The 15,726-nt window shown below is 38.3% G+C and overlaps 1 protein-coding gene across 1 annotated transcript in view; it reads right to left on the minus strand.

Annotated features, from left to right (window-relative positions):
* The window catches only part of LOC107041136 (roundabout homolog 2), a 193,433-nt gene that overhangs the window by 58,639 nt on the left and 119,068 nt on the right, over nucleotides 1-15,726 (minus strand). The gene's annotated exons all lie outside the window — the stretch shown is intronic.

Consider the following 15,726-nt stretch of genomic DNA (forward strand, 5'->3'; position numbering starts at 1 on the left):
ATTGAAGGCCCGAGTTGTAGACCCGAGTTTGTAGCAGCGATGTCAGACATTTCAATGCAATTTGACATTGAATATTCATTCATTCATTTATTCATTCATTTATTAGATTGGAAATTCAAATAAAGTAAGGAATTTTCGTCTTTATACCCCTTCAAATTCTGGAATTTTACTGAATTTTCAGTGAAAGCTGAAATTTCATAATTTTTTTTTCCCTAAATCGCATTCAGTGTCACTGTCCTGAAAATTGGTAGTCAACTGTCCATGAAATTTCTTTTTTTTTCTAACAGTGTAGCAGGAAAATCGATTTTGGAGGCAAAAATCATGAAATTTTAGATTTCATTGGAAATTGAATGAAATTCAAAATTTTTCAGCAGTCGAGACGAGAATTTCTCACCTAACTTGAATTTACAATCAAAACAAGAATTGTCAGTACCAAATTATTCTGAATTCCCAAGTTTCTATTGGTTTTTACAAAAAATCCAATGAAATTCAGTTGCATAATTTGGAAGGAATGCAATAATGATTCCAGAGTGGATTAACAATTCCAAAAAGTGTACAGGAAAAAGGAGCAACGGCTTCAATAGAATTAAAGTTGAGTGAACATTTCGACGCATTTTCATCTACAATTGAGCAAAATCCCCTTTCCTAATGCTCTCTTCCAAAATCCAAAGCAGTATCACATTCCCAAACAAAGCTATTTTCCCCAGTGTAAAATGCCATGATACCAATTAGTTTATAGCGTCAAAATTTTTAGCCTGTCTGCATTGTCAGGTGAATGAACGCATTGTTGATACAGTCAGGCATGTCAAACGCCCCCGACAGTTGATCGTGAACAAATTGATGGACGTGAAACACAGTGCGCGGTGAAGCAAAAGTGAACGCTGGAAAATATTTACCTCTGGCTGGTTATATTCCACCACATATTCTATTCTCCTAATGGCAAAACAATACAGACTCGCTATTGCATTATTGATTCTGGAGAATGGTGCACTATTATCGAGTTATTTGTTTCGTAAGTGCTCAAAAATATGTTTCCGGCTGAGGAATAACGGGAAGTGGATGCGGGGGGGAAAAAAACAATCCGATATGTTGGAACAAATTTCCGGGTGATCCGTGCGGCGCCCGACGGGCTAATCGAATTCGGGTCGCGAGATGGCATGTAGGCATGATAAATTATTGACAAAGTCCAGTAGGCTATCGTCTCTCATGGACGGTCGATAACCAACTTGCGGAAGTGTACTCGATAATACTACGAAGTGCTATTGGTTTATCTGCGGCACAATAGTTACGATGCGAAGAGAAAAGTGCGGAAAACCCTAGAGCTTGGTGTAATGCTAGAGAGGAATTGAGGAGCAAAGTAGTGGTAAAACGGTTTAAGTCGACTCATATTCCAGTTGAGTTTTTTGGGAATATTTCGGACTCTAAGGGAGATAGCGAAATTTTCGTAATTACATTTGTTGTAGCTCTCAGTCGGCTCTACAAAAAAGGTAATAACAAAAATTTTGCTGTCTCCCTTAGATTCCGAGATATTCATCGAAAAGTGGTCAATAGTCTAAATTGAGTTGTAATGTTTTACCACTTCGCCACTGAATTGAACTCTCATGGACAGTTGAGGGAGACAAATCATGAAGTTTCAGATTGCACTGAAAATTCCGTTCAATTCCAAATTTGGAATTTTCTTACCGATTTTTTTTAAATTTCGGTGAAGCTGTCACTCGATAAAAAATTTGACAAATGTACCAGGAAAATGCTGGGTCTTGAAATTTATGGATTGAATAATTAATACTGTTAAACAGAATTATCAATGAATAATTTTAAAAAACTTAAATCCAATAATTTTCCACTTGAATTGATTTTTTCGATTCGCACGTCGAGAAAAAAATTTCTCCGTAATCTAGGATAAATAATTTTACGGTCGCTATCACGGATGCATGACACTGTGTATCGCACTTCTGATATTTATGGCCTCACCCGTACGAAGGCCAGAGCGATGACCCCGAGAGCCACATGAAATAAAAAAAAACCGGCCCTCTGACGAAAAAAAAAGCATAAAAATGTATCACTTCGCCAGAGGGCCGGGATCTTCGAGACTTGTATATACGGTTGGCCGAGCGAGAGAGGGCAGAGACTTACTAGTGCAAAGAAAAAGAAAGCCAGAGATCTCGATAAAGCGTTGCAGGCCAAGATCGATTGTCGCTCGAGATTCTTCGCTACCACCGATTTATTACATTCTCTCCACCCTCGATTTCCCATTCTCCTTCATCCAGTCCACATTCATACACATGCATTTCACAATTTTTCTCCTCAAATCATCAATTCGCATCGAGTCGGAAGTCTCGCGGAGCCATTTCCCCCCGGATTTTTACTCCACTACAGTATGATGAATTATAAATTCCCAGGAAGGAGACGAAAGTCAAAAAAAGAAGACGTACATTCGTTTTCGTTAAACTTTCTGCGAAAGAATGGCATTTGATTTTGGAAAAGTTTCACAAAGCTGCATATTAACATTGAAATTTAATATTTTATAAAAAGTTCAATGAAATTGGAAATTTTTCAGACTTCTATAGATTTTCATGGAATAACTGGAACAAAATCCCCAATTTGCACTGATTTTTCCATGAAATTAAGAATCTTTATTGAGGAAATACCTTGAAAATTTTGTGGAAGTGTCACCTGATAAAAATCCACGCGATTTCCCATTCTCTTTCCCAATTTTTCTCCTCAAATCATCAATTCGCATCGAGTCGGTAGTCTCGCGGAGCTATTTCCCCCCGGGATTTTCCTCCACTACAGCATGAATTATAAATTCACAGGAAGGAGACAAAAGTTAAAAAAAGAAGACGTACATTCGTTTTCGTTAAACTTTCTGCGAAAGAATGGCATTTGTTTTTTGGAAAAGTTTCACAAAGACTGTATATTAATTTTATTGTTGATTTCAATGAAATTCTGCTTCACTGTATGAAAAACATTGAAATTCCAACTTTTTCAGACTTCCATTGCCTTTCATGGAATAATTGAAATAAAATTCCCAATGTACACTGATTTTTCCATGAAATTAAGAATCTTTATTCACAAAATTCCTTGAAATTTTTGGTGGAAGTGTCACCTGATAAAAATCTACGCAATTTCCCCTTCTCTTTCCCAATTTTTCTTCTCAAATCATCAATTCGCATCGAGTCGGAAGTCTCGCGTAGCTATTTCCCCTGGGATTTTTAATCCACTCCAGAATGAATTATGAATTCACAGGAAGGAGACGAAAGTAAAAAACGAAGTAGGCGTGCAGTCAAGTTTCCGTTCATGGAGTTGATGCGGGGCGACAGTGGAAGGTAGAGCCAGGGCTACCACCAGTATCGGTCATCTCACCGCCATATTTCATGCCCTATCTACACACTTGGCTACGCCTATATCGCAGGCTAAGTTCATGCTAGCCTGTACCGCGAGGCGAACGGTCAGGAATAAGAGGGTAGGTGAGCATTGTACGTCTCATCCAGATGACTCCTCGATTCTCGAAGGAATGCAACCGTCGGGATTTATCCGCAGGTTGTATCTTCAAAAACCATCAGAGCCCATGTGTCACGATGGATCGTCCAGGTGTCGCCCAGTGTCACACTGATTCCTCTCATTTTTCCCGGGTTATAATTTATCATCATTCCCTGAATACACGTAAATGAGGGGAAGTGGGGCTGAAGAATGTGGGATTTTACGTGTCAAATTCCGAAAATTTTTATCATGTTCAATTTCCACTCAAATTTCAGGAAATCGTGTGTGAAAATTTGGAAAAATCCGGAAAATTGCGGGAAAAATAGAATATTCATGTCATTTTGTTTCTGAATATTCATGGTCAATTGAAAATTCAATCAAGTTATGAAATTTGCGTCTCATTGCCACCGAAAACTCATAAATTTCCTTGAATTCAACCTAAAACTTGAAATTTCATAACCATTTCTCTCCAAAATCGGATTAAAAAATTTCCAACAGTGTAGAAAAAAATCTCTAATTCGATGACTTGTACTTCAAGAGGAACATGTATTGCCTATCAAATTTCAAGGCATTCAAATCTTCAGTCATCACGAAATCAGCCGATAAGACGCATTTTTGTGTTTAATGTCTCAACTTAAACCGTCGTGAACACACAAGTTTTTACAATGAGAGGCTGAAGAATGTCCCCCTAAAAAGTGCAACAAGCTCGTTATAATAATGACTTTTCCCTGGGGCAGTGATTTTTTTCTCACGCGAAACCGGAGATGGGGGCCATAATTTCTTTGCCCTTTCGCCGCGTCATCAAACGCTCTTCTTTATTCGGCTGTATGTACCGGCCATTCAACTAGTCTCTCTCTCTCTCTCTCTCTGCCTCTCTTCCCCTGACATTCAACATTATCAAAACCACTCGCGAATCTCTGCGGTGCCCTTCGTGGAATAATTGCCACCGCAAACTCCACCATTGCAAACTACAAAGTTGTGTACACACTTTGAAAACTGTTGTCAGGGACTGTTTGATACTTGTTTCAAAGGCAGGAGAGAGTGGGTGTAGTTTCTGAGCCAGGTTGATCGTCAACAGCAGCTGTGGTGATGCGCCGTTTAACTCCGAGGGGGCAGTTTCTGCGACTCATCCGAGGGCTGAAAGTGATACAGTCGGAGGGTGGGGAAACAGGGAGAAATCATCTGGACTATTGATTATCAATCGCCTACTGTAGTGGTCCAGCTTTGATGAAGACCAAGTTCTGACCCTCAGGGCAGCATCAATTATCATGCCGTATCTATCAAGAGATGCTGAGCCAGCATCTAGGTCGATTGATGCGGGGGATTGGGTGAAGTGAGGTGATGTGGCAATTATTCGAAAGAAGTATCCAACACTGTTGACTGTTTCAGATGAAATATTTGGGACAATTGTTGAAAAGTTTTATTACGTTGTACTTCCACTGAAAAATCAATGGAAATTGGAGTTCAGGGCGATTATTCCATGAACATGTATGGAAATCAAGAAAACTCAGGGGAATGTATTCATGTTTTACTAAAAAATTACTTCTCACCAGTGCCAACCGGTACTTGGGGGAAGTTCACTTTTGAAAAGTTGTAAAAATACTCGTCCCAAGTACATTTTGTGTCCTTGGGTGAAGTACCACATCTGCCGATCGAGTAGAAATGGTACTGGGAGGAAGTAGTATCACTACTTACTGCCAGTACTTTTAGTACTTTTCACAAGTACCAAAAGTACTAGTGAAAAGTAATTTTTCAACTTCTCTCGGGTACTTTTGGGACTTAATTTCAGTACTTCCAATTGATTACTTTATTGAAAAAAGTGAATATTATTACCGGATATAATGGGCTTTCTTACGCATTTTTGTAAATAGAAATGTTCAGCAGAAGATATTTTGTAGGAAAAAATCAATAGATTGCGATTTTTATGGATGATTTTTATCTTTTATGTTGTTATCAACATTTAAAAGGCTTCGAAAAATTATTTTCAATTTCTCTTCAATTTTATTACTCACAAAACGGGAATTATTTGGATTTTTGAATTTTTGATGAAATTCGGTTTTTAGAAGAGGTAGAAAAACGTTTTGGAGTTCTGATACTCAAATTATATTGAGTTTATTTGGTACTTTTGAAAAGAACCAGCCAGGTACTCAGTACAAGTAATTTAGTTACTTGTCCCAAATAACGAAATACTTGTGACAAGTACTGAAGTACTTCTCACCATTACGCAGGTACTTGACGCGTGATACTTGCATGAAGTTGTTTTGTAACTTTGAGGAAGTACAAAAATGAGCCTTTTCCCCAGAAACCCCTTTGGTACTGGGTCCAAGTACTTTTTCTACTGATCAAAAGTGATCTTTTTTTTGGTGTAAAGAAATTATATCGTTTCAAATTCATTTTTTTTTAAATAGAGTGGAATAGTTTTGGTGAGATCAATAATGAAACTGATGCCAATTTTTTGGTCCTCATACTTCCCGCCATTGGTAAGTTTTAATAACGAATAAAATAATTCCCCAGACCGCTCCCCCTACCCCGAAGAACCATCAAAACTCGGGTACTCTATCTCCCGAGTATATTGGCTAACCCAGCCGCACAGTTCCGAGCCAACCATATCGTCTGAGGGTTCTGCGCTTGCGCCCCGCTATCCCCTGAATTGTCCCGGGACCGCCGTAATTTAGTAAATTGAATATCGCTACAGGGTAAGACGACGTTGCCGAAGCCACCAAAGGCATCCCAGAGAAAAGGCCAAGAAGGCACTGGGGAGAATCACGAACAAGAACTTAAAGGCAATGTATAGGGGACGACTCAATGGCGTTAGACGCAAACGAGAAAATTGGCAAATTCTGCTGAGCGAATTGTACATTAGATTCACGAGATATTACATTTCCATCTATTCAACCACTTCTCCATTATCCCGATTTATTCCGGCGCACACTCGTTTTTACTGTGACTAGACCGTCGTCTCTTTTGTTTATGAAAAATTTATTCATTTTTTGTGTAAATCATTGAAAGTCTATTTTGATATAAATAACTGCAGAAAATGTGGATCTTTTAATTTAATTACATTTTTATTAGAACATGAATATTCAATATCCAATTACTTTTTAAGAATTTCATTATTTTTGTTGTCGAATGGAAGCATTGTACTCGTTCACATTTAAATTTTTGATTTTTTGTGTTATATCGACCCATTATGATCCCGAAATTCCGAAAATGCATTTTTTAGATCTGTGTATGTAATTTTTTCTTCAATTTCTCGCTAATGAATAGACGGAATTGAATCATTTGTTTTCTCAAATGTAGGTGTTGCTAAGTCCTATCCATCGCCATTAATTAAAATTTAATTCATTGATTAATTTTGTTAATTTCATAATTTTTTTGAAATGCAGTTGTAACACGATAACTAAAAAAAAATGATCTAAATTCATTGAATGGCGGCTTAAAAAATTCGTTGGAATATCCTTTTGACCGAGTTCGAAGATGAAAGCGATAGCAATAATCGTTATTTTGATTTCTGTGAAATTTTTCCAAAATTTCGTATTTTTCGAAAATCAGAATTCCGCAGATATCTCTGGACATTGCGCTTGAAATAAATTCAATCATAGCTGAATATGTTTGTTTTTATGCGCCTATATCGAAGTTAGAAAATGGTTACAATAACAGTCTCGGTTAATTCGATTTTTAGGATAATTTTTAGAAATTTCGAATTTTTCAGGAATTCCCCGGAAAGTTAGCTTTCTGATGGTTCGTTTAAACGTGATGTTCCGAATGCATTCAATTATGTATAAATGAAATATTCCTAATAATATTTCATAGAAATTTTCAGAGATTTTTAGAATTTCATCAAATGGAAAATCAAAAAAACAAATAATTGAAAAGAAATTGATTCATTTCAAGAAACTAAAATAGGCAATAATATACAATGGAAAATTTGCTAATTTATTAGCAAAACTAACTATACGATACGCAATACAGGAGCAATTTCCCACTTGTTTCCTTCTCAAATAGTTTTCAATATCACTCTCCTAAAACTTACTGGTGAATAAAATTTTAATTTTTGTCTAACAGTGTGGAAATTTCAGTTAAAAAATTTCAAGTGCTTCCATTGAATATATTATTCACCAAGTTGCCTGTGATTTCGAGCTTCCATTTTCAACTCACTTTACTTTTATACCCCTGGGGTCAAGCTACTGAGAATGCTTTACGAGAGCACCGCACACGAAATCGCGGGCACTCTCTTTATTCGAGTGGCCTCGTAAAATGGCCCCTCGTTTTCGTTGGGATCATGTACATTGTACCTCAACCATGAGAAAGGCAACAGCCACGGAAAACAACTTAATCCGCGGGCGCTTGCCTCCTGGCTGACGCGAGATACACGTGATTTTTACCTGGCTCATGTTACGAAAAAGAAAATTTTTGGCTGATGATAATGAGTGAGGGATACAACGCGAATTTGTGCGTGAGGTCTGGAGATTCTCGGAAGTCTTCCCCTCCTGTGTGGTGGTTTAAATCGACTTATCGACGCCCTCGGGCTGTACGCGCATCCAACGATGTTCCCTGAATCTTTGGAGGATGAGGAGGTTACGGTGGCGAAATTTAGTTTCGGGACTATTTCGACCTTAGCCCACCAAAATTGTTATCCATGGTCTCCTAACAACTATGCAGACGAGGGTTCATTCTTGATTGCAGGGGAAAAAAATGGTTGACCTGAAATTCTTCGTCACACGTCGTAAATTTCTATTAAAAATTACACGGAGAGAAATGTTCAGTAAAAATTACGGAACTCACAATTCACTCACCGATTACGGAATCGACTCAGAAAATATAAGTGACAGTACCGTAATTTTTCACAGGAGATTCAGATAAAAATTACGGAACGCTCCGGAAAAAGTCCGTGACAGTTCCGTAAAATTGCCTATTTTTATTGAATATTTCTCTCCGTGTAACTCTAACGAAAATTATAATTCTTTTGCAGAATTGAGTTTGTCATTAAAAATTAAAAAATTTGATAGAAAACCATTGAAAACTTTAAATTTCAGTTCACTCGTTTCTTAAAATTGCAATTCACTAAAAACTCAGTCTATTTAAAAAATTGTTTAATGTACTTCAAAAATTTTAAATTCAACATATCATGTTTTTCCCCAAATTAAATCAACCTCACGTTCCTGAAAATTTAAAGGTCAATTTGATAAAAATTCCCCATCATCAAAAATAAAAATAATCAAAAAGTCATAAATTGCCCATTAGCCCCTGATGTTCAGATAAAAAACGTTAAACTCACTACCACCGCGTTCCCATCCTTAGTTCTAGCAATCAACACGACTTTTATAGCAGGACAACCACGTCATTTTTTCCCATTCTCGCCCAGATTGAAACTATCGGCTTTGAAAAAGAAATAAAAGGTTTCGTGAGTGGTTTGTGGCTATCTGACACAGTCGACAGTTGCAACACTTCCAAGATCTCATAACACGAAGTTACCATCAGGAGACAATAACACACGATGCACCGCCCCGAGAGTAACGACCGCGACGAGTTTTAACAAATTTTTCCATGATTTTAAAAGTCAAAAAATTCCAAACGCATCCTGAGTCGCCTTCCTCATTTATTAATCAGTCCCCGTCGTCAGTTCCCCAGTCAAACAGCAGTCACAAAATATTTGTACTGAAAGTTATAGGAATGAATGGAAAACATTGATTCCCAGGACTTTTGATTTATGATTGAAAGAACAAACCCACCAAGACCGAGAGAAAATCGTCGAGTTTTCACGGTGTAGATTGCTCTCGGATAGTTGCCGAGCAACTTCTCAATAAATACTTCAGCCTGTAAGACACGTTTTGTGTAGTTTTGATTGCTCACTCGTACAGATGTAGCTGTCGGTGTTGCTTCCCCAAGCAGTAAAGGGTTTTCTCAATTCAATGCCTACCACGCACATTCAATACAACGATCACGTACAGCTTCCTGACGCACACGGTCAGTTTCCCACGCGATACCCTTTTACTTTATTGACCCATCAGCCGTACGTTGAATGTCACAGCACCCACTGGCGTCTAACAGAGACTTTCCCTGGAATTTTTCCCTCATTTTTTTCCCTTCCTCTGCTTTATTTTTCCCTCCGAGATGCGAGATTACAGAGATGGACGAAAAGACTCCAAGTGATTCTGGAGATAGAGAAGAACAGGAGGCTACGTGCTGAGGTGTGACCAAGCGAACGTATAATTTTCCACAGTCGTGCCAGTGTCTTAATTAGACTCTTCTCCACTTGACGCCTTGAGCTTCTTGACCGGGCACACTGGATTCCTCGTAACCATCCCTCCATTCTACTTTACTACGAGGGCTTTTCCGAGCGACTCATTAGTTGATGGAGTCCTCCCACCAGTACCTCCAGGGCTACAACTGGGTTATCTCCTCAACGGGAAACTGCACATGGACTTCTCAACGCTCACATCCTAGGTTCTGCTATTAGCTAATGGGGGCTCAATCCACGGAGCAGACGTGATAGAATGAGCCGTTAATATCAATAGTTTTCCATGGCAATTGGATAATTATGGCCTCGATTATGGCCACTGGCGATGAACATGAAAAAATAAATAAATTTCTGCTCAGCGTCTGAAAAAATACGATTCACTGTGAAATTGGACCGCCTCTGAATGTGAAAATCCCGAGTCATCACGCCTCGTTCACCCATTCACGCAACAACTGATGAAAAAAAAAGTGCTCCATCATTTGTCGGTCTCGATCTGAATACCCATTCTAATCATAAACCTGATTATCACCAATTGAGATGTTGAAATCTGATATTTCTCCGATCAATCCGCCCCGTCACTTATTTTTTCCACATCCCCGTGCGCCTCAATCAAGCCATCTGATTGTTGACCTCCGATGAAAGGAGGTCCCATTACTTTTTCATGCATCCCACTCTGCAATCACCCTGAGAGATCGATTGGTGGTGCAACATCAAGCGAAATAGACGAATCAATAACCAGCCGACAACTTCATCCAAAGATTCCCAGTCATCTGAGTCAACCATCAGCTTGGAAATTTCATGATCGAACTCAGCATCGCTAACTGTCTAGGAATTCCCGTGGCATCCAGTGTATCGCTTTACTCAGGGCGTATGCGCAAGGGTTACCGACCCCTCAGATGTTTTCAGCAAAATCCGGCTCGCGTTACCGCTTATCAACGCGTCTCTTGGATTACAATTTCCTCGGCTTACACACACATACCTTAATTCGAACATTATGCCCCACTTGTCTTTTCCAGTACGCGTAATCTGATACAACTCGCCCGAATTAACCGACAGAAGCTCGAGGTATTGAAAACTTGCTCCGGATTATGAATAAAAGCCGGACGAAACGAAATGAGAAAAAAATGATAAATCCCTTATTCTTGAATTTTCAACTGATGGAAAATTCAGTAATAAATTCACCTGCATGTCCCTGATTTCCCCCAAATGTTCGCAGAATAATTGAATTCAGTAGCGAAGTGGTAAACCGGTATAAGTCGATTTTGACTATTGGCCAGTTTTCAATATATATCTCGGAATCTAAGGGAAATAGCGAAATTGTTGTAATTTCCTTTTTTGTAGCTCTCAATTTGCTCTACAAAAAAGGTTATGACAAAAATTTTGCTATTTCCCTTAGATTTTGAGATATTTATTAAAACTGGGCAATAGTCAAAATCGACTTATACCGGTTTACCACTTCACTACTGAATTAAAGTTTGGTGAAATCCATTTGGGCCATATTCAGGTCAGCAGCAATAATTCATTACAAATTTACTAATTCAATTGCACTACGTTTCGAATGCTCAAGGCATTCGAAATTCCTCTTCAGGTGCGTAATTTATTCTGGAATGGTATAAGTCAATTTTGACTATTGACCAGTTTTCAATCAATATCTCGGAATCTAAGGGAGACAGCGAAATTTTTGTTATAACGTTTTTTGTGGAGCCGATTGAGTGCTACAACAAATGTAATTACGGAAATTGCGCTATCTCCCTTAGATTCGGAAATATTCCTCAAAAACTACAATTGGGAAATGAGTCGACTTAAACGCTTTCACCACTTCGCTACTGAAATAATTTGAAAAGATTGCGCAATCACTTGACTATTGTTAAAATGTAAACTATGTCCTAACAATCCTAAATACTCACCAAACATCAAAACCAATCAATGTCCTTCATATAAATTAAAGTTTCTCAATTTTGCTATGAAAATTTAAATTCTCAATGACGACATTCCTCGAAATTTAAGTGAAACTCCAACACGTCTTTTCCAGGACACGTAATCTGATGTTACAACTCACCCAAATGAGCANACCCAAATGAGCAAACAGAAGCCAGGATTGAAAACTCCCCCCCCGGATTTTGAATAAAAGCCGGATAAAACGAAATGAAAAAAGAAGAAAATAAAGCCTCGTTAGATCTCGCGGGAGGTCGAACCTGGAAACAATGGCCTGGCGCCCAGTGCAGTCAGGTGATTCCAGAGGGTCTCTTTACGCCACAAGGACAATGCCCGTGTGGACTACTCTACATATGTCCCCATTAAAGCAGCAAGCCACGCATTATAATGCCCCCAACGAGAATAAGAAGAAAAAAATTAACGAAAATCGCTCGGCGAATCCCCTCTCTCGGGTGCTGAATTTCCAGGAATAATGTACGATGAAATGGCTATGTTCGACGATAAATTACACCCTCTGGAAAGAAACTCGGCCGACGGTAATACCCCTTGGGTTACCATTCCTTCTCCTGCCCCCAATAATTTTTTATATCTCTCGGTGCTTTTCACCGCGAGCTCTCTANGCTCTCTATTCCCTCCCCCCCCAACCCTTTCTTATTCTATCCTTCAAAGGATTGGAAATTCTATTCCTTCCACCGCTGCATTATGCAGAAGGAAAAATGGAAATTTCCGGAGTTAGGAAAATGGAAAACGATTCACTTCTCTCACTCCCACATCGCGGAAATGGGCATACTTTATAACCGAGTGTGTGTCTGTGCGATGACAGATACTGCTAATCGCACTCTCGTGGTCGACAAATTGCGCCAGTCATTCGTTGGAAAAGGTTAAGGGGAGAGGGATTAAGTTTGGCAATTTCATGGCAGAGGAAAACTCGCGGGAGTGTCCTTTAACGATCCTTTCGTCTAATCGGAGAGCCGGGATTGACTCCGCTCTTCTCCCGTGGTTTTGCGTTCTGACCACTTCACGGAGATGTCGTAAAACTGCGGGCAAATCTCTCAGACTATTACCTCAATGTTTCAACTTCTCGGGCATCCAACTTTTCCTATCAATTTACTTCACCCTGCGCAAAAGTTATTTCCGAAAATTACATTGAGATGAAAAAAAGGGGGACAAAATGGGCGATAGGAATGAAAACTCATAAAAGTCCCGGGAATTCCGTACGAAATAGAACAGTTAATCGATGGCACTTGGACGAAAGTGAAAATACGGGAAGTCTTATATTAGTTGGGTCGCAACATTCCGAATTGATGAGAATTGTAATCCGAATTTTTGGTTTTCGCACCCTTAACACTTAAATTTTACGCTGAATTCTCGACTAATTAAAAATTCAAGAATAAATTCACCCGAACTTGTCTAATTCTATAAATGTTCATGAAACGATTGTACAGAAGTTAAAAAAATATCGAGAAGTGCCCAAATTGCGCTGAAATGAAGAAAAAAGTGGAAAACTAATAAATGGAGGAAAAATAACAGATGAAAATGAAAACGAATAAAAGTCCCTGAAACAGCGTAAAAAAATACAAAGAATAATCGATGGTGATTGAACGAAAATGAAAATAGTCGGGAATCTGATACTCCAAATTGATGAGAATTGTAATCCTAATTTTTTGTTTTCGCACCCTTAACACTTAAATTTTACGCTGAATTCTCGACTAATTAAAAATTCAAGAATAAATTCACCCGAACTTGTCTAATTCTATAAATGTTCATGAAACGATTGTACAGAAGTTAAAAAAATATCGAGAAGTGCCCAAATTGCGCTGAAATGAAGAAAAAAGTGGAAAACTAATAAATGGAGGAAAAATAACAGATGAAAATGAAAACGAATAAAAGTCCCTGAAACACCGTAAAAAAATACAAAGAATCATCGATGGTGATTGAACGAAAATGAAAATACTCGGGAATCTGATACTCCAAATTGATGAGAATTGTAATCCGAATTTTTTGTTTTCGCACCCTTAACACTTAAATTTGACGCTGAATTCTCGACTAATTAAAAATTCAAGAATAAATTCACCCGAACTTGTCTAATTCTATAAATGTTCATGAAACGATTGCACAGAAGTTGAAAAAATATCGAGAAGTGCCCAAATTGCGCTGAAATGAAGAAAAAAGTGGAAAACAAATAAATGGAGGAAAAATAACAGATGAAAATGAAAACGAATAAAAGTCCCTGAAACAGCGTAAAAAAATACAAAGAATAATCGATGGTGCTTGAACGAAAATGAAAATACTCGTGGAGTTTTATACCAGCTGAGTTTCACCATCCAACATAAATCAGAATTATATTCGCTGAGTCTCTATCTCTCGCTTTTCCTGTTCCTCTTTTGCCACCCCCCCAGCCCTCTCGCATATCCCCGGGTACTCTTGTGCTATTGGCATATTTACCGTGGCCATTGCCGAGAACGTATTGCCACCGAACGCGTCGCTCGAACCCTACGATACGAGGACCATCGATTACAACTTCTATATTCGCTGGTGCATTCCACACACACATATCCACATAACTCTGGTAATAATTGTTGAGCACAAGCCCTTACACTCACTCGCTCTTCGTTATTAATGTGCACATAAGAAGAAAAAAACAGTGATTAAAACTTTTTTCAGAAATTACAATAAAAGAAAGGGGTATGTCGCTGTTATATATGGGCGCGGAATAAAAAAAGAGGTATCATTAAAAACCGCATTCGTAACAAGAGTTTTTATCTGAAAACGCTAACGAGAATGTAAGTTGTATTTCCGTGCGTTTTCCGGATTGAGAAGAGGGAAATAAAAGCCCCGAGGGAGGTGTGTTTTCTAATGTGCCAAGGGGGTGTATATCACCCACACAAAAGCCTGTCGTGACTCTCGTGCAAGACGAGTGAGAGAAATAATCAAACAAAGGGGATAAGATAGCACAAAAAGTTGAGCGACGGAAATTATACATTAATGCCTTTTTACTCGTTTCGTATGTCGTTGTAATGCACTACGGAATTGTAAACAAGTCAGTAACTCGACAACCGTATCGCAATTAATGCTAATTGTACTCCAAGCTTTTACACGAGAATTATGCAATTCGACGATAGCTAATCGGTATTATAACTCCGACGTGTATGGTTGGTAGTACGTTTAGACCTAGAGATTTCGGAGAAAATCCACTCTGACCCCGGCACTTCATAATTAGCATATTCGGGGTTATATCTGAGAGAGGATCCTCGGGCTTTTCAGAATCCTCGTATTAACTTTTGGAATCCTACGATTGGAATTATCATGCTTAACGGGGCTATTTAATTAATTTTAACATGTGGAAGTTCATTTGAGTGTTTCAATTTCCGGAAATTTCGGTGAACTGTAGAAACCAGTGTCTTCAACACGTCTTAATGTCTTCATTTGAGACACTAGTTTTTCCAGTGCGGAAATGTGGGGCAAAATGAAACAGTCGAAAAAATGACTGTTTGACACAATTCAAGTTAAAAAAAGTTTTTTATTAAATATCTATTTTTGGGCGTACTGATGAGAATAATAATTTTCTATTTAGTAGAATGGAAAATTATCAAATAGTTATTAAATTATTTTCCATTCCGTTAAAGAGAAAATTATTGAGAAATTTTGAGGGACGAAGATTTTGTCAGTGGAATAATTGAAAAGAAAATGAAGCAGCAAAATCCAAAGTCCCAAAGGGGAAAATGTAATGCTGAATTTCAATCGAATAATCCATTGACAAAAATCTTCGCCCCTCAAAACTTCTCAATAATTTTCCATTCTACTGAATGGAAAACTATTATTCTCATTAGTACTCCCAACAATGAAAAAAGTTAACAAAAAGAAGATTAATCGCTTAAATTGCGTCAAATAGCCATTTTTTAACTGTCTCATTCTGCCCCATATTCCCCTAAAAAAATGAAAAATGCAACTAGCGTTAAAATGAATGCATTTTTACAGCCTTTAAAAAGTGATCTCTTCATCGTCACCGATCCCGAAACGTAAATACAGAAAAAAAAAAATAGAATTCCATTGACAACTTGACCCCACCC

Source organism: Diachasma alloeum, unplaced genomic scaffold (genome assembly GCF_001412515.2).
Source record: "Diachasma alloeum isolate Michigan unplaced genomic scaffold, Dall2.0 Dall_scaffold_00358, whole genome shotgun sequence".
NCBI classification, from domain to species: Eukaryota; Metazoa; Arthropoda; class Insecta; order Hymenoptera; family Braconidae; genus Diachasma; species Diachasma alloeum.